General features: G+C 35.0%; 1 protein-coding gene across 8 annotated transcripts in view; it reads right to left on the reverse strand.

Moving 5' to 3' along the window:
• Window positions 1–18,985, reverse strand: part of LOC115265479 (RING finger protein nhl-1) — a 261,579-nt gene that overhangs the window by 35,286 nt on the left and 207,308 nt on the right. The window lies entirely within an intron of this gene.

Raw genomic sequence — 18,985 nt, forward strand, 5'->3', positions numbered from 1 at the left:
ATACAGATTTTTCATATTTTTTGTAGTGAATATAAAACCTCAAACTAAGCTGCATATGATATACATAGGTATAAGCTGTATCACAAAAAAAATAAAAAAGTTTGATCGAGTACATATTGAGATATAATGTTTTAAAAAAGTGATCAAAAATCTTATAAGTTTTACTAAAAATTCTATAACTTTCAGAAAACTTATTCGATCTCGCTCAAAATTTTACCAATGGAGCTTTAATAGATGGTTCATGATTGGTAAAAATTTCAGCGTATTTGATTGATGTATAAAAAAGTTATGATCATTTGAATGAAAAATTATTTTGACCAAAAAATTGCTGTACGGACAATTGTTTGATACACTGTAGCTTCTTAGTGAAAATAGGAATTGTTTCCGCCCTATTGGATATAACAAAGTCGCCATAGCCTAAGTGATTTTATCGATATTTTTGCGCAAATAAGAGCGGTGCAGAGAAAAGGCGGCAAGGGAGGCGGTTTCCTTAATAAAAAAAGGCGGAGGGACGCTTACCTGGGTATACAGGGGATAGACATAATGATCGGGACAGGCAAAATTTTCACTTTCCAAAAAATGCTTAACTAGCAGTAACTTTTCAAAAAAGGCATCAAATATTCTCAAATTTTCTCTGTAGGTACATCAACTAGTTGTGTATCAGTGGTCAAAATTTAGAAAAGATCAGACTATTCTGCACGAAGTTATTAAAAGTCTAGAAAAAGGTATAATTAGCCGATACCTAACTTTGAGCTGTTATACCTCCGGATCCAATGAACCGAATGCACTGAAATTTTGACTTATATAATGATAATTACCCTTATGAATACTTCAAGTTTTACGGCCCCCTTGTAGGTGTAAAAAAGCTTTTTATGAATTGCGGAAATCGGATGTTTCCTCCATCTTTTCATGGTATAAGAATACCTAGAAAAAACCTCTTTGATTTTCTCGATAAAGAAATTTTCTGCCTTATATTAAACATTTTTCTTGCGCTCTCATTCCAAATCATGTAAGAACGAAAAGCAGCTTTATGTTTTTGGAAGGGCGGAGGAGCCTCTTATATTATCTTTAGTGATTGCTCATGTGATGTTTTATGAAATTTAATTAACATATAAGAAAATATATCTGTGACATTTTTCAAAACGTTGTGCTTCCCAAATGTGACCTTTTTCATACAAGGGAAATTTTAATACGCCCTTCAATACAATAAAATTGCCTTTATCATTTTTCTTACTGTTCTGCGCTTTCACAAACCTAGAATAATAATTCATGAAATTTTTTTCCTGCTAAATTCCTTCTCCCAAATATATGAAAACGTGTACGTATTTTTGTGACCGCTTAAGACCTCTTAAATGTAAAAAAAAAACTTTGTGGCTTTTCCCATTTTTATTGTGACCTTACAAGTGCAAAGAAACTCTGTGATATTGAGACTTTTTCAAGGGATCCCTTCAGAAATCTCTACAAATGAAAAAAGTATTTGGGGATTCTTTCAGAAATTCGTCAAATTTTCTCAAAGATTATCCCACAAATTTCTCTATTGGCTCTTTAAAAAAATCTATCAAAAATTTATTCGGAAATTGTCACCTTTAGTTTCTCATTGATATTCCATGAAATTCATACAAAAATCCTCCAGGTACATGTTCAGGAATTCGTCCAGCGGTTCCTTCAGAAAATCTTCTACGGAATTGTAGAGAAATTCTGCATTGAATGACTCCGGAGATTTCTCCGAGAAATCAATTCATTCCTTTGGAAAATTCTATGCTTCCTCTAGAATTTTGTCCAGAGTTTTCTAAAGTTTAACCCAGAAAATAACGTAGGACCTTTTTATAAATTATTCCTTGTATTGCTTTCGATTTCTTTAGAAAATACTCCATGAATTTCTTTTGAAAGTTCTTTAGAACATCTTCCATGGATCGCTTCAGAATTTCCTGTAGATTGTTTTTAGTAGATCTTCCAAAAGGTTCTCCAAAAATTCCATTGAGAAAAGCTTGTATGGAATTCCTTACAAATCCTCCATAGATTTTTTCATTCAGAAATCTGTACGTGCCTTCTTTCAGGAATTAATGTACGGATGCTTTCAGTAATGCTTTCAGCGATTCCTTAAGAAAATCAAAGGTTCTTCCAGAAATGTCTCCAATGATTTGTAAAGAAAATCTTCCTCGGACTCCTGCCGAAATTCTTACAAAGATTCATCCAGAAATTCATTCTGGGTTTCTTTTGGGCATTTTCCTAGAGGTTACTTCAAACATTCCTGTTGAGATTCGTCCATAAGTTTTACCAAGCATTCCAAGGAAATCTTCAATGGATATTTTCCAAAACAACCCACCTTTATAAATTACTCCATGAGTTCGGTCTTTTAATCTACTAAGGTCTTAAACAGAAACCTCCGGCGATTTATTTTGTGAAATTCTTCCAGGGAGTTTATAGAAAATTTGTAGTAGGGTTCCTCCAGATATTTCCCATGAATTTCCCCTAGAATTCTTTTCAAGGTTTCTATGGATTATTTCAACTTCTAGCGATTTGTTTAAAAATCATCGGAAATTACTCAAGGGATTTTTTCAGAACTTTTCACAGGGATTTCTTTAGATTTTTTTTTCAGGTTCTTTAATATTCTTTTTCAGTGTTTTCTGCGAACAATTATCAAATAATTCTCTAGAAATTCGCTAAGGTTTTTCTTCAGAAAGTCCAGAGATAAGTTCAGGAATTTCTTTTGGTATTCCATTGGAAATTCCTACGTGAATGTGTCCAGAAATTTCTTGAGGGATGAATAATATTATTAATCTTGAGAAATTCAGGAAAAATACTGCTGGAATTCCTCTAGAGATTTTTGCATTAATACTTTCAGTGATCCAGGAAGGAATTCCCCCTGAGATTCCAGCAGGAGTTCAGAAAGAGTTCAGACAGAGATTCCCTCAGGGATTCCTCCAGATATTTCTTCATATATTACCCCAGAAATTTATCCGAAATTTCCTCTAAGGATACCACTAATATTTCCCTAGGATTCTTCAAGATATTTGTTCAAAAATATTTCCTAGGAATTTTACGAAAATTTCTTAAGAAATATCTCGATAGTTTTAATAGGGCTCTTTGCATATGCTTATCCATTTCCTGGAATTCAGGATTTTTTTTTCAGAAAATCATACACAGATTTCTCCAAGAATACTTTCAGAAAATCATCCACGAATTGAATTAAAGGGTTTGCTAGGAGTTCCTCAAAACTTTTTTTTCCTATAAGATCCTCAATATTTTTTTTCTAGGAATTCCAACAAGGATTTTCCGAGTAGTTTCTTCAGGAAGTTAAGAAAATCCTTCTGGGATTCCTAATAGAAAGTCCCTAGGATTTCTTTGGATATTCCTCCAAAGATTAACTCAAAAGTACTTTCTAAGATTTCTACATGGACTCTGCTGAAGATTTATTCAGAAATTCTTGCTGGCATTCCTTCTGGAATAACTTGGAGGAAATTTTTTTTTATCTCCAGGGACTTCTTCAGAATTTTAGGGATTGCATCAGGACCATCAGCAAGGGATTTCTTCAAAGATTTTTCCATGGAGTTTTTAAGAAATTCTTATAGAATTTCTTTACAAATCCTACATTGCTACGGAAATTCTTACCACGGTTTCTCCAAAGAATTTTTTGAGAAATTCCTTCAATTGTTTCTGCAGTTGTGCAGAGATTCCTACTAGATTTTTTTTCGAAAATGATCCTGCGGCTGCATAAGAAATGTCTCCTGGGATGTCATTAAAGATAACTGCAGATTTTGTTTACTTATTCCTGCAGGGATTTTTAAGAAATTCTTCCAGAAATTGCACATTCTTAAGGGTATCTCTGAAGGATTTTCAAAAAAAAAAATCAATAGAGGATTGACTCAAGGAATCCTTCAATACTCCAGGAGATAGTTTTGGAAACTCATAGTATAAATTCTTGATTTTTTTTTAGGAATTCCAGGACAAAACTTTCTGAAGCAATGTCTGAAGTTATCACTGGAGAAATTCCTGGATGAATGCCTACCCCAAGTAACTTTTTCATGACCAATTAGTCTTGTTGATGGTTATAAGAACCTCTGCAAGTTTGTTCAACTGAATACTGCTACTTGGGTAGGCTAATATCTAGGAGAATACCTGAAGAAACTGCTTTGAATACCCTTGATTTTAAAATTAAAAAAAAATGATATACAGACTGGACTCGAAAAAAATGAAAAACACTAAATAATGTATAACTTTTGATTGCGTTCACAAAAATAGCTGATTTTTAACCAAAAATAGCATATTATGTGTAGTTAATACCCTAAAAATTTCATTAAAATCGGTTCAGTATTGGCACAAATATTGTCGAGACAATAAAATGTGATTTTGGAAATTTTGGGCGTCCATTTTCTGATTTTCTGATCCGAAGAGGAATTTTTCAAGGAATCTCTAAAAATATGTCTGCCGAAATCGAAGGAGTCAGAATTTTGGAGTATTTGAGGAGTTTTTGAAAAAAAAATCCTTAATAAATTTCTGAGGGATCCCTGGAGGATTCCTTGTAAGAACTCCTTGTAACCTCTGAAGAAATTCTCTAAAAAAAAATTTAACACAGTTTCTGATGGGTTTTGTACACAAAAATCCCTGAACTATTATCTGAATAAATTATATGAAGGAAATCCTGCAAAAACAATAAAAAATCTTGGAGGAATTCTTTAGAGAACCATTGAAAAAAAAAGAAGTTTTGGAATAATGTTTAGATTCATACCTAAATAAAACTGAAGAATCCTCTAGGTAATCATCGATAAATTTCTTGATAAATTCCTAAGAAATTTGAAGGAAATTGTGGAAAAAAAATCTGAAGGAAGGTCTGCATAAATCTGAACGGTGACTGGAGGAAACTATACAGGAAAACCTGGAGTAACTTCCAGAAAAGTCCCTTGATATTGTTTTTTTTTTTAGAATTTTCACAAAAATGCCCGAGAAAATCCTTGAATAAATGGAGTAATACGTGAAGGAGCCTCTGGAGTAATTCAAGCAATAATTTCTGAAAAAGTTTCAAGAAAAAATCCTGATTTTTTTTAACGGAAACCCCATGGTTTTTTTTTTGAATGAATCTCCTAATCTTTGTAAAATAATCTTTTGAAGATACTTTTGAAGGAAATGCTTAAAAGAAATACATGACGGAGTGCAAGCATGAACTTTTGTATCAGTCCTTGAAGGAATTTCCTAGAGAATATCTTAAAAATCCCAGAATGAATATCGAACAATTTGTGTGGAAACCCGTGGGCGAGTTTCAACATTCTTTTTTTGAGAAATTTCTTTAGAAACTCCGGCAGAAGCACCAAGTAGAATTCCTGGGAGAATTCCTGAAAAAAAAAACTCTGGAGAAATCTTCAAAAGATTTCATGGACAATCCAGCGAGAATCTTATTTCTGTAAACATTTAATTTTTTGTAAAGAATTTATGACGGTGTCCCTGGAGGAAATCTTGGAGAATCTTCTAGATTGCCCAAGAAAATGCTCATGGTGCAGTAGGAATACATGCAGAATTTAAAAAAAAAAAAAAAGCACCTACCAAGTGCTTCGTGGAGCAAGACCTGAAAATCTCTGCACCTGGGGGATTCTCTTTCACTCTCTTGTAGGGCGGTGGCGGCGCTTATTGAGCGGCTGGCTGGATAAGTTAGACCTTTGATTGGAACGTTCCATCATTTCTAGTTTTGGGGAAAGCAGCAATGAACGACTTGTCCTTAGAGCTTCCGTAGAGAGCATACAGTGAGTGCCACCAACCAACGTAGTCGTCGTCATCGTCGTCGTCGCCACCGGAAAACGGTTGAACGGTGAAAAGGAAGAAAATCAATTTCGATTCCATCCATCTGGTGTCACATGCAGTGTGTGGAGATGGCGGGGGTGAGGGTAACTGTGACTTTGGGAGGGAACCGGAGGCGTCGTGACTCGTAGGTCTCTACCGTTGAGCCTTAAGCAGCTTTTGCTCGTTAACACGCAGAGCGTATTGGTTCCAGGCTTAGAGGGTGGAACAATTGGCGCACGTTGTCTTAGTTGTTGTTTCCAATGTCGTCGTGCGTGCGTGCGTGGGTTGACTTTCGTATGAGGGACGGATGGGTCCCTGAGTTAGTCAAAAGTTTTCGATGAATCTTTCTGTTTGAAAACACACTTGGGAACAACTCGGCAAGTTCGTTCGGAAAGGCTATTAGTTAGAGAATCGAAAGAAAAATACAAACCCAGCTTCCGTGTTCCCATTAATCGTCTCAAGTCAAACGAAGCAAATCGTAAGCCTTGGTGCAAATTGATTGTAAGCCGATGAAACCGGAGCTGCTGAAGGATTTCAAGGTGTCTTTCAAGCTGGATTAACGATAATTGAAGCTAACGATAAATGAAGTGATTGAAGCAGATTTCCATTCAGTTCGTCTATTCTTCTGAGTACATTCTGGTGTAAGGAAAGAAAGAAAAAAAGGGATACTTTGTTTCCTTCCTCAGAGGTAGCTCATAGCTCACGAAGTTCGAAATTATAATTCAATTTTTAATATTTCCCGTATCCCAGTACGGTGCCGTTTCCTCACTGGGGCGAAGGAGTACCCCATACCAAACAAAGTACACATACCGTGCCAAAGCGTGCTGAAAGTTGCCGGAAATTGCTGACCTGACCTGGGCTACCGGTCCCATTCCAACCGAATCGTGCCTTCGCACCGTTATTGAGAGGAGCCGTCAACAGCAAGAAAAAAAAATGCAAATGTAATTCCCCGTTTTGCGCCCTTTATTGAATTTCCGCCCGCAAAGCCAACTTTGGCAAACAATCTTTACAGGTGGCCAAGTGAGTGTGACGATAGAAAAAGCAAACTAATATTTCACTCAACTGCATTTTTTTACCAAATCCGATGCCTATTTATTGGCAATGTATTGTTACTGTATTTTAATGATTTATTAGAAGGGCAGTTCATTGCCACTTAATATGGCTATGTTATTGGCAATGAAATGGCTATAAAATGGCAAAGAAACAGAAAACTGCCACTCCATTGGAGTTCTATTGATGTTTAATTTCGATTTCATATCCATTGATATTGCCATTGCCACTAATATTTCATCGTTACTTTGTTGATATTTTATAGCCTTATCATTGTTATCATTGCCATCCATTGGCGAACGAAAGCTTTTTTATTGCCTTTTTAATGCCACTTTAAATTTACTGTATTTTCACTATAAAACCATGTAAAAGTTATTTGCTGATTTATTTTTAAAACATCATCTATATCTTTTCATCATTTACAGGTCTTCCACAGTCCCAGAAATCTTTTCTCCAACATTTCTCCCTCCTTTTTCCATAAGCTTTCCGCCCCATTAGCCCTGCTGCTACCACAAGGTTATGAACCTCTGCAAAAAGCAACGGGTCCAAGACGCCAAGCAATGTCTTCTGGTGGTTGCACCACCACTACCACTACACAAGTCAGCAATCATCACTTCATCTTGACAGACAGTGCCGCCGCTGCGCTGACTGTGGTGAATGACCACGTCGGTTGCTTCATGCCGGATGATGGAAAGGCAAATAAGAATGGGTGTAAGCAATTTGTTCAGTTCTTTCCTTCTGTGTGCAGCAGAGTTTTACTGGGCAATGTGAAGAAACCATGGGAACCGAAAAGGAGCAAATTATTGAATTAATATTTAAATTTGATAAATCGGTCTTTTGCTTCCACTCTTTTTCAGCTGTGAAACAGATAAGAAATACGGATGATGAAGGACACTCATAAAATGGGAATTTAATAAAGCAATTTGCAAATTGTTTCATCATAACAGATCCATAACCATTTGCATTGGCTCCCAAAGGGGACGATAAATGCATCTGTGTATCATCTTAAATGTGTGTATATAAAAGACAATGACAGTTTTCCATAGCGATTTCATCGACATTTTGAGTCTGTTATTCTTTTCTAACTTCATCCAATTCGACTATACACTTATTACATTTGTCACCTGCAATTCCATTGCCATTCATTTATTGTATCATTGCAATTCTATCATAATTATATTATTTTTCCATTACCATTCCAAATCAATTCCATTGCTATTTCATTACCATTCTATTACCATTTCATATTCATTCCCGCTCCATATTAATTTCATTGCCATTCTATTGCTATATCATTTTATTAACTATTACTATTCCATTGTCATTCCTTGCCATTCCATTGCCATTCCATTGCCATTCCATTGCCATTCCATTGCCATTCCATTGCCATTCCATTGCCATTCCATTGCCATTCCATTGCCATTCCATTGCCATTCCATTGCCATTCCATTGCCATTCCATTGCCATTCCATTGCCATTCCATTGCCATTCCATTGCCATTCGGTTGCCATTCTATTGCCATTCCACTTCTGCTTCTCCTAAGAAATTACCGGACTTTCCGTAAGTTTTGAAAAATTTCTCTGAAAAGTTCTGGAAACTTCTTAGGGAAAGCATAGGCTAGGGTGTCCCAAAATAGAAAAAGTGTCAAAAAGTTAACTTGCTCACCCTTAGAATGATAGATTAGGGTCTTAGAAACAATAGTTCCATACATGAAAACTCAATCAAAAAATATTTAGAAGTTGCACGCATCAATTTTATGAAAAATGGACGATTTTTGGTATTTTTACCAAAAAAATGCTAATATGAGTTGAAAAATAAAAGAAATAAAAGTCATCAATCAAAGTAAATCATAGTTCTGGGTCCCGCAAACAAAGTTTGGAGGGAGTTTAGGTCGACAAAGCTGATTTTATATATTTGGCAAAGGTTAAAATATCAAGAAATCGCGATTTTTTTCACCAAATTTTTCAAAAATGCTCAATTTATAAGGATTTTGAAATTTTTCCTGTGATTCGCAATTCCCTTATTTTAAAGCCAATTTTGTGTAGATTATTTCGGCTGAAGACAGTTTTGAGCTATCTCCTTCATGAGTTGAGTTATCGGCATAATAATGATAACACAATCAATGAAAAAATCGGATTTTCTTATGTTATTTGTTTTTGTTCATTAGTTTCTATGGCTACCATGCAAAAAAAAAAAGCAAATAACAAGAGTTTGACATGTTATGTTATGCAAGTACACATTTTTGAAGATTTTCAGAAACAAATTAGGTTACTTTGATAATTTTACATTGATTGTGCTTACTGATTCACAGAAAGTCTCAAGAAGTGGCTCGTTGTGAAATTTTAATAATATAAGTGATCGCAAGTCAGACAATCAAATCCCATGTGTGAAGTTCTATGATATATTTTGAGTAATGTGTAGATCACTCAACAATGTTTACCTTTTCAAATAGGTGTTGGTACTCTTGTTAAGCTAACATATAGGTTCTTTCTAGTTATACCAGAACTACTGCTCTAACATTGAAAACCACTAAAATGCAAGGGTGTTTTCGATCACCTGGCAATCATTTGACTCATTTATCCATAACTCAGTTCAGAAGCATAATAGTGAAATGAGATGTAAATGCAGGAGTTTTTACGAATACTAGAATATTTTTTCTTCTTTTTTTTCGCGAATTTTAACTAAAGCAGATTCTTTACATAATATTGAGATCTATTATATAATTTGATTTTGAAAACAAACCATTAGCGCACATATTTGCAGCAAGGGTTGGATTTTAGAAAGCATCAGGATGTTTAGATTCTACTATTATTAAAAAAAAATAAATATAACTTTTATATAACTGGTCTAATATGTTACAAGAGGTGTTAACCTAAGAAATGTCAAGGCTAAAATCTTTCTGCTGCGCAGCTTACTTGTTAAAACATAATTTGTAACCAAAATTACAAGTTTTGAATCGGTAGCTTACTACTGTTATCTGATCAACAGATGAAATCTAAGAAAAAAAAATTCTTCTCGTGTTCACAAAGCGGGTGCGAAAAGTTATATTCAGCATATGTATACAGATATAAAACAATGATTAACTCTCAAAGCCATTACATATTGTTGCTGTCATGCAGTATGAATCAGTTATGATCAAAGCAACCCAATAATTCCTGACATTCTTCAAAAATGTACAAATGCACGTACTATTATGTCAAACATTCGTCGTGTGTTGTTTTAATTGCATGGTAGCCATGGAAACTAGTGAACAAAATCGATTAACGTAAGAAAACACGATTTTTTCATTGATTGTGTAATCATTATCATACCGATATCTCAGCTCATGAAAGAGATAGCTCAAAACTGTCTTCAGCCGAATTAATCTACACAAAATTTGCTATAAAATAAGGAAAACGCAAATCACAGGAAAAATTTCAAAATCCTTATAAATTGAGCATTTTTGAAAAAATTGGTGAAAAAAATCGCGATTTCTTGATATGTTAACCTTTGCCAAATATATAAAATCAGCTTTGTCGACCTAAACTCCCTCCAAACTTTGTTTGCGGGACCTAGAACTGTGATTTACTTTGATAGATGACTTTTATTTCTTTTATTTTTCAACTCATATTAGCATTTTTTTGGTAAAAATACCAAAAATCGTCCATTTTTCATAAAATCGATGCGTGCAACCTCTAGATATTTTTTGATTGAGTTTTCATGTATGGAACTATTGTTTCTAAGACCCTGATCTATCATTCTAAGGGTGAGCAAGTTAACTTTTTGACACTTTTTCTATTTTGGGACACCCTTATAGGCATATGTTCCTGTAATTTCGTCTTGAGAGTTTCGGTTATTTGTTTTGGGAAATTTTAGAAACTTTCTTGCCATTTCTAAGGAGTTTCAGTTATTTCTTTGAGAAATTTATAACTGCTTCATCTGGGAAGTTTTAACAGCTTTTTCTGTGAAATTTTAGCAACTTGCACTGAACAATTTTTGAATCTTCTTTCAAAAAGTTTTGGTAACGATCTTTGGGAATGTTTGTAAGATGTTGCGACAATTTTATCTGAGAAGTTCCAGAAACCATTGATAGTCAGTTTGGAAACTTCCACTAGAACGTTTTTACAACTACCCTTAGAAGTGTTTGCAACTTTTTTTGAGAAATTCAGTCAACTTTCCCACAGAATTTAAGTCATGTAACTCTGAAAAGCAACTTCCTCTAGGAAGTCTTGCCAGCATCATTCAGAAAGTTTGGGCTACATCTCCTGGGAAGTTACTGAAACATCCTCTCGAGAAAGTATTGGCAACTTAATCTGATAAGAGTTGACAACTTCATCTGTGTAGTTTTAGCAACTTTCACTGGAATGATGTTGTATTTTCCTTTTAAAAATGCTGTGAGAACAAGCATTGGAAGATTTGCGTAATTTATTCTGAGAAGTAAAGACAAATTTGCAGAAAATTTAAGCAATTTTCTGTGGAAATTTCTTGCCACTTTTCTGTGGGATGTTTTGAAAATTTTCTCTGAGAAGCTTTTGCGACCTGTTTGAGAAGTTTAGGTAACATTCTCTGGGAATATTGATTAATTTTCTTAATGACAATACAGAAACTTCTTCTAGGAAGTTTTGGCAGTTTCTTCTAGTAATTCAATTTATCCAGGTAGGTTAGCAACTTCCTCTGAGAAGTTTCCAAAACTTCTTTAAATAAATTCAGTAACTTTCGTAGAGTAGTTTAGTCAACGTTGTATGAGACGTCTGGGACTTTATTTCAGGAAGTTTTAATAAATTGCATGGAAAAGTATCAATCTTGGAAGAAATTCACTAGTAGTTTTAATAACGTTTTTTTTTAAATTCAGTAGAAATGGTAGAAATGTGGTTTTAGTAATTCTTTCTGGAAAGTTTCAGAAATTTTTTGTGGGCCAATTCAGAAACTTATTGTAGGATCTTTCAGGAACTCTCTCTAAATGTTCAAGCAATACTGACTGGGAAGCATTCGCAACTTTGTAGAAAATTTGATCAACTTCCTTTGGCAAGCTTTGACGACTTCTTCTTCGAAGGTTTCGCAACCTCCATTAGGATGTTTAGTTATTTATCTCAGAGAATTTCAAACAACTTTCTCTGAGAAGTTAAGTTTCCCTGGTGAATCTTGCCAACTCCTATGTGGGAAGCGTTGGGCAATTGTTTTGTAAAGTTTTTGTGATTTTTTTAAGGTTTTGTCAACTTCTTCTATGCAGCTTGCATCTTTCTATGGAAAATTGTTGGCTCTTCCTTCCTCTGAGAAGTTTTGGTAACTACCTTTATGAAATTTTGGAAAATAATTTTAAGAATATTTGAGAACTCTCTGAGAAGTATTATTATTACTCTCTGAGAAATCTCGGCCCTTTTTTTAAATTTCTGGGAAATTGCTATGAATTGTTTTAAACATTTTTGTTTAGAAGTTTTTGAAAATACTTTAAAAAGTTTTAGGACCTGCAGATGTGTAATTGTAGATTTTTTCAGTTCTACAAAGGTTCAGCGCTTGCTGTAGGACCTTTAGGAACTTTATATAAATGTCAATCCTAATTGTCAGGGATGCATTCGCAACTTTTTTGTGGAAAATTTTCGCAAATTGCTTTGAAAATTCTTGAATTTTATTCTCAAAAGTTTTGACAACTTCTTCTGGAAAGTTTAGTTCCAGCAACTTCCTCTTGATAGTTTGATCAATTTCTTTTGAAATTTTGTGTAATTTATTCTGAGAAGTTCTGAAAACTCTTCTATGAAACTTAAACATCTTTATCTGTGTAGTTTAAAACTGTTTGGGAAGTTTTGGAACATCTTCTGGGTATTTTCAGAATCTTTTCCTGGGAATTTTTGGCAGATTCCTTTGGAAATTCTTGGTAACTTATACTGGGAAGCTTTGGCAAGTTTCTTTGAAGTATTTGGGCAATTGGGTTTTTTGACAATATATTATAAATATTTCAACAATTTGACTTTTGCGCGGTTTAGAAACTTTCTCAAGTAAGTCTTGGCATTTTCATCTGACAAGTTTTGGCAACTTCCTCTTTGAAGTTTCAGTCCTCTTGGAAGTATGAGCAACTGTCACTGTATTTTTTTTTGTTTATTGCTGTGAAGAGTTTAAGAAATTTATTTGTAAAAGTTCTGAAAACTCTGAGAAGTTCAATCATAACTGACTGGGAAATCCTTGCAATTATTCAATCAGGCACCGAAAATATGTTACTATAGAATAAGATGTTATTGTTAGCTACATCAACTCCGTTGAAAGTTTAAAAAAAAAACAAAGAAATATTGAAAACCTTCTTGTGATTTTTTTTTTCGAAAAAAAAAAAATTCTAAAACTACAAATGTGCAGTCCTCTGGGAAGTTTCAATATCTTTTTCAAAAAAGTTTGAGAAACTTCCATTTGTAGTTGTTTGCAACTTCCTCTGAGTAGTTTTCACATCTTAATCTGAGTCAACTTGCAATGGAAAGTTTAGGCAACTTTCTCTGGTAAGTCTTGGAAACTTTTACTGGGTAGATTCGACAACTTTCCCTGAAATATATTCACAATTGGGCATTTGGACAAATTATTGGGAATATTTTTGTCAGCTATCTCAGTTTTAATCCTATTGGAAGTGTAACCAACTATCTCTGGAAAATTTGTGTCTCTATGTCTAAGAAATTTTGGGAACTACCTCTGTGAAATTTTGGAAATTAATTATTAGAAGTTTTGAGAACTCTCTGAGAAGTTTAGTCAACACTGTCTGAGAAATCTCGGCATTCTTTAAAGTTATGACAACATTTTCAAAAGATTAAATAACTTCAAATGTGCTGTTTTAAGCACGTTTCAAAAGTTTCTTGAAAAAAATTTTGAGGAACTTCCATTGCTAATCATTTGCAAATTCCTCTGAGTAATTTTCGCAACTTATTCTCAGTCTACTTGCTTTGGTAAGTCAGGTCAACTTTTTTGCGGGAAGTTTTGGCAATTTTTAATAGGTAGCTTTGGGAACTTCCCTTGAAATGTATTGACAATTGGGCATTTGAAAAATATGTTGACAATTTGAGAATATTGGGGCGGTTGACAAGTTTTGGCAAGTAAATTTTTAGTATGTGTAGGTAAAATGTATGTGGGAAAATGTGTGTCTCTGCATCTTAGAAGTTTTGGGAACCACTCCTGTGAAATTTTGGAAATTAATTTTATGAAGCTTGGAGAACTCTTTTCGAATTTTAATCAATACTGTCTGAGAAGTATCGGTATTATTTTTTTTTAATTTCTTACAAATTCCTTTGAATAGAGCTATTAAAATTGTTTCTGAGGAACTGCAAATGCGTAGTTTGAGATATTTGTTCTAAATTTTCATTTAATCCTTAAAATTTTGAGTAAAAATCCGAAGCAGTCTTGGTCTCTTTTTTGTGAAAAGTATTCAAAAATTCATTTTTTTTTCAATTTATCCTTCAAAATTATGGCAACTTTTTCTATAAAGTGCAATTAACTTCATATGTGCAGTTCGAGCAATTTTCTCTGGGAAGTTTCAGAAGCTTCTCTAAAAAAAAGATTGAGGAACTTCCATTGCTAATCATTTGCAACTTACTCCTGAGTATTTAACTTTCGCAACTTATTCTCAGTCAACTTGCTCTGAAAAGTAAGGGCAACTTTCTTTGGTAAGTCTTGGCAACTTTTCAGTGGAAAGTTTTAGCCATGTTTTTCGTAAAACTTTTGCAATTAATCCAATATAGCTTTTTTTTGATGAGGTTAAAGTAACTGTATTTGTGTAGGTTTGGGAATGCCTCTGGGAAGTTTCAGCCATTCCCAGCAGAAAATATCAGCAACTTTCTGTGGGAAGTTTTAGTTTCCTCTGCATTGTTTGAGCACTTTCTTCGGAAAGATTTGGCACATTTTGTAGCTGATGATTTGGAAACTTTCTAAAAGAAATTTGCAGCTTTCTCTGCAAATTTATTGGATATTTTTTGCCTTCTCGTACACCAAGGTGTACCAAGAAGCTATATGTTCACTCCAAAAACGAAAATTTGATAGAGCCCCCGGAGGGGTCTAGTGTTATATACCAATCGACTCAGCTCGACGAGTTGAGATGATGTCTGTGTGTATGTATGTGTGTGTGTGTGTGTACAAAAAGGTCACCTCATTTTTAGATAGTAAATATGAACCGATTTCATCGACCGATGGTTCATTCGACGGGGTATATTGTCCCATTGTTTCCTATTGAAAATGGTTCAGATCGGTCCAGCCGTTCCGGAGTTATAGCCATTTAGGTGTTCCGGACCGGTACTCCAGGAAGGGGCCAGATATGAAAATGCAACAAACCCATGCATGCGACCCATCAAACCACGGCATTTTCGATTATCTGAGGAACGGGAAGTAGGAAAATAGTCCCAGACTATATCTGAACCGGTAGTGTTCCGGAACCGGTTCCGGGTGTCCCACCGGATTTGGCCAAATAAGAAAGCAAACATAACCCATGCAAGCGACACGTCAAATAGCGGCTTTTTTTATAACCAGTTAAATGGTAAGCAGTAAAATAGTTTCAGACCATGCTTGAACAGGTAGTGTTGCAGAACCGCTTCCGGGTGTCCTGCCGAAAGTGACCAATTAAAAAAGTGAACCAAACCCAGGCATGCGACACATCAATGAGCGGCTTTTACGATAACCAGATGAACGATAAGCAGGAAAATAGTTTCAGACCGTATCTGAAGCGTTTATGTTCCGGAACCGGTTCCAGGCGTCGCGCCGGAAATGGCCAATTAAAAAAGTGAACCAAACCCAGGCGTGCGACATATCAAAGAGCTGCTTTTTCAATAACCAGATAAACGGTAAGCAGGATAATAGTTTCAGACCGTATCAGAACTGGTTGTATTCCAGAACCGATTCCAGGTGTCCCACTGGAAGTGGCCAATTAAAAAAGTGAGCCAAATACAGGCATGCGACACATTAAAGAGCGGCTTTTTCGACATCCAGATGTACGGTAAGCAGGAAAATAGTTTCAGACCATATGTGAACCGGTTGTATTCCGGAACCGGTTCCAGGTGTTCCATCGGTGACCAATTAAAAAACTGAACCAAACCTATGGATTCGAAACATAAAATCATCGAAAATGTTCGATAACCAGATGAACGGACAGTATGAAAATAATCTCTGACCACTCCTAAGATTACCGGCAGTGTTGCAGAATCAGAATTGGATGCATCGCTAAAATTACGAAGTTGAACAAAATCGTTACAAGCGATTAATATGCGTATAAAAAAACAAAATCTTGATAAAAATTTATGTGATGACAAGATACACCATTTTAGATTTCTGAGGCGTCAGTATACAGTAGAATGGATCAACGTTGTATGGAAAAATTTAAATTTTATAGCACCAATCCTCTTTTGCGTCTTAAATTACTGCGAACAATTTTGATGCATCTGGTTGAGCCATTGCGCTCTGTTACACGGTTGAAATTTGTTATGGGAAATTTCCTTTGCTTGCACTTTTTTTTGTGAAATTGTACATGAATTTTATAAACAATGATAATAAAATATAGGCTAAAGTGTGCAGAAAAAAAAACCGAAATGTCTTGATAATGATCGGCATCCAGTGCTAGTGAAGGTGGTCAAGAAGTCAACTGAGAAGTTTGATATTTTTCAGCTCTGCCTATACGTTTATCATAACGTCGGAAAATGAGCCACCAATTAGTTTCCAAAATCGATTATGGCTTTGATAAAATTCTTGCTATTCTGAATAAGGCTGACACATATTTCGATTTTCTCTCAAGTTAAGAGGGGCACCCCTTTGGAAATTTTGGTCGGAATTCAACATTTTGAGGAAGGGCACAAATAAATAAACCAATATTTTTTCAATTTTAAGGTGGAATTAGCGTCCTCCAGAAAATTTCTTATCAAATCCGATGAGTTAAGCGGTTTTGCTTACCCTATCAACACACGATCGCATATGATGTTGAATAGGATGCAAAAGTGGAGGCGATATACGCACACTTTACACGGGGTTAAATCGAAGCATGTACGCATATGGCCTCCGCTTTAGCATCCTATTCAACATTATATAAGACTTTGTGTTAGCTGGGTAATTAGTTGGGTATTTTTTCATCAAATACATTCATTATTTATCAACTCCAAGTTTGGCTTTCTATTCCGCAGAACCGTTACCTGTTCTGTGGCTTAGTTGATTTAAGCGCTGGTCTAGCGAATACGGAGTCGTGGGTTCGAATCCAACAAGAACGCAATTTTTTTTCACAATTTCATCTCTCAATTTGGCAGTTAATCAACATTCTGTGTCTTCTAATTTTCAAGTTTTTCCCATTACGTTAAGTGGTACCAGCAAATTGATACAAGCCTGTAAAGGGCAACATGGACATGCTGCTTTTTATTTAATTCAAAATTTGTCTCACCAATAGTTTTTTTTGTGAAAATTTTGGACAGGTGCGATGTTTTATTCTAAGGCCATTGAAAGTGGGCCGTGACATGAAGAAGTTTGTTTGATAATCTGAATTCCTATCATAATTTAAAAAAGTTCTCTTCCAGAATACTTGATTGTACTTTACGCGTACTTCTAGAAAAATAAAAATCTAAAAACTAGAATTCCGGAGAAATTATCCGAAAGTATTGCAAGTGTAACTGATAGAGGGTCTTATCTTCTTCTTCTTCTTCTTCTTTATGGCTCTACGTCCCAACTGGGACTTGGCCTGCCTCTCTCCAACTTAGTGTTCTTTGAGCACTTCCACAGTTATTAATTGGAGGGCTTTCTTAGCCAGCCATTGCATGAATTTGTATATTGTGAGGCAAGCACAATGATACACTATGCCCAGGGAGTCGAGAAAATTTTCACGACCGGAACGGGAATCGAACCCGCCGTCTCCGGATTGGCGATCCATAGCCTTAACCACTAGGCTAACTGGAGACCCGATAGAGGGTCTTATATGACTGCTTAAACATTTTGTAACAGATAACCTGGGTACGAACCGTAAGGATTTTTTTAACCTACATCGACAAATTTGGGAAGGACCTTCCAAAATTGTTAGAAAATCACTGAAAGAATATCGTTCGACCCATGCACAATTTGACGAAATCCTGAAATCAATCTTTGACAAACGTGGCATAGTCCAGAAGAAGTTTCTGAAAATTTTCGTATTTTTTTTTTGGAAAATATCTTATTGGTACTCGTTCATGAAATTTTGAATAGTTCAATAGAGTTGCTGAAAGTAGCTTCAGAATACATTTTAGAAAAATTTCAAAAAACTTAAATCAGATTCCATAAGCGTTTTTTTTTCAAGGTAACGAAGAAAAAATCCACATGCAAGATTTTCATGAAATGTAGCAAAAAATTCTTTTCTTTCACATTTACATTTTACACACGCATGTGGCAACCCTAATACCACCTAATGCATCTGACAGGAGCCAACATCTATCGTGTTTCCACAATGGAATCCTTTGTGGATACACGAATGTTTACATAGAAGATGTTGGATTCTTGAAAATGGCGGCTTCGCACCCTGGTGATTTTACATTTTTCTTTCTGATTTATGTTAAAATGGCTTTAATAATAAAATTCTCAAAGTTTTTCGAAAATTTCTTGACGCATTTCATCACAATTTCAATGTACATTAGCTTCCTGTTTTCGGCTTCAGATAGGCGATCCACAACATTATCCACAAGGCTAATTGGAGACTCCAAACTCTATCATGTATTAGTTGAAAATTCAGCCGAAAATTATTTCGGGAGCAACCCTATTTCTCCCAGAAATTCCTCTAGTATTGCCGCCACAAATTTCTCTGAAGGTTTCAGACAACAGAACAAGTTTTTGTTAACGAGTAGACATTTTGGCGAATATTTGGCAAATGTGGTATAGCTCAAGGTAAATTTCATAAAATATAAGACTTTCGTATTTTTCCTGGAAAAATATCGTAACGGTATTTGTTGATGGGATTTAGAATACTCCAGTCGAATTCCTGACAGAAGTTTCTGAACACATTATTGGAAGAATTCCGAAAAACATAATATATTGCGATCGGATTTGATGTGCGATTTTTTTTTCAAAAGAACGAAGTAAAAATGTCTTCATTACACCACGAGACCTAACCTCAAAACGTTTGAAAATTTTCAGGTCATTTTGATATATCCCACACAAAAATGACTTGAAAATTGTCAACAATTTCGAGGTGAGCTTCACTGAAAAATTGAAGTAGCTTTTCTGCTTA

The sequence above is a fragment of the Aedes albopictus genome, chromosome 2 (assembly GCF_035046485.1).
Source record: "Aedes albopictus strain Foshan chromosome 2, AalbF5, whole genome shotgun sequence".
Taxonomy (NCBI): Eukaryota; Metazoa; Arthropoda; class Insecta; order Diptera; family Culicidae; genus Aedes; species Aedes albopictus.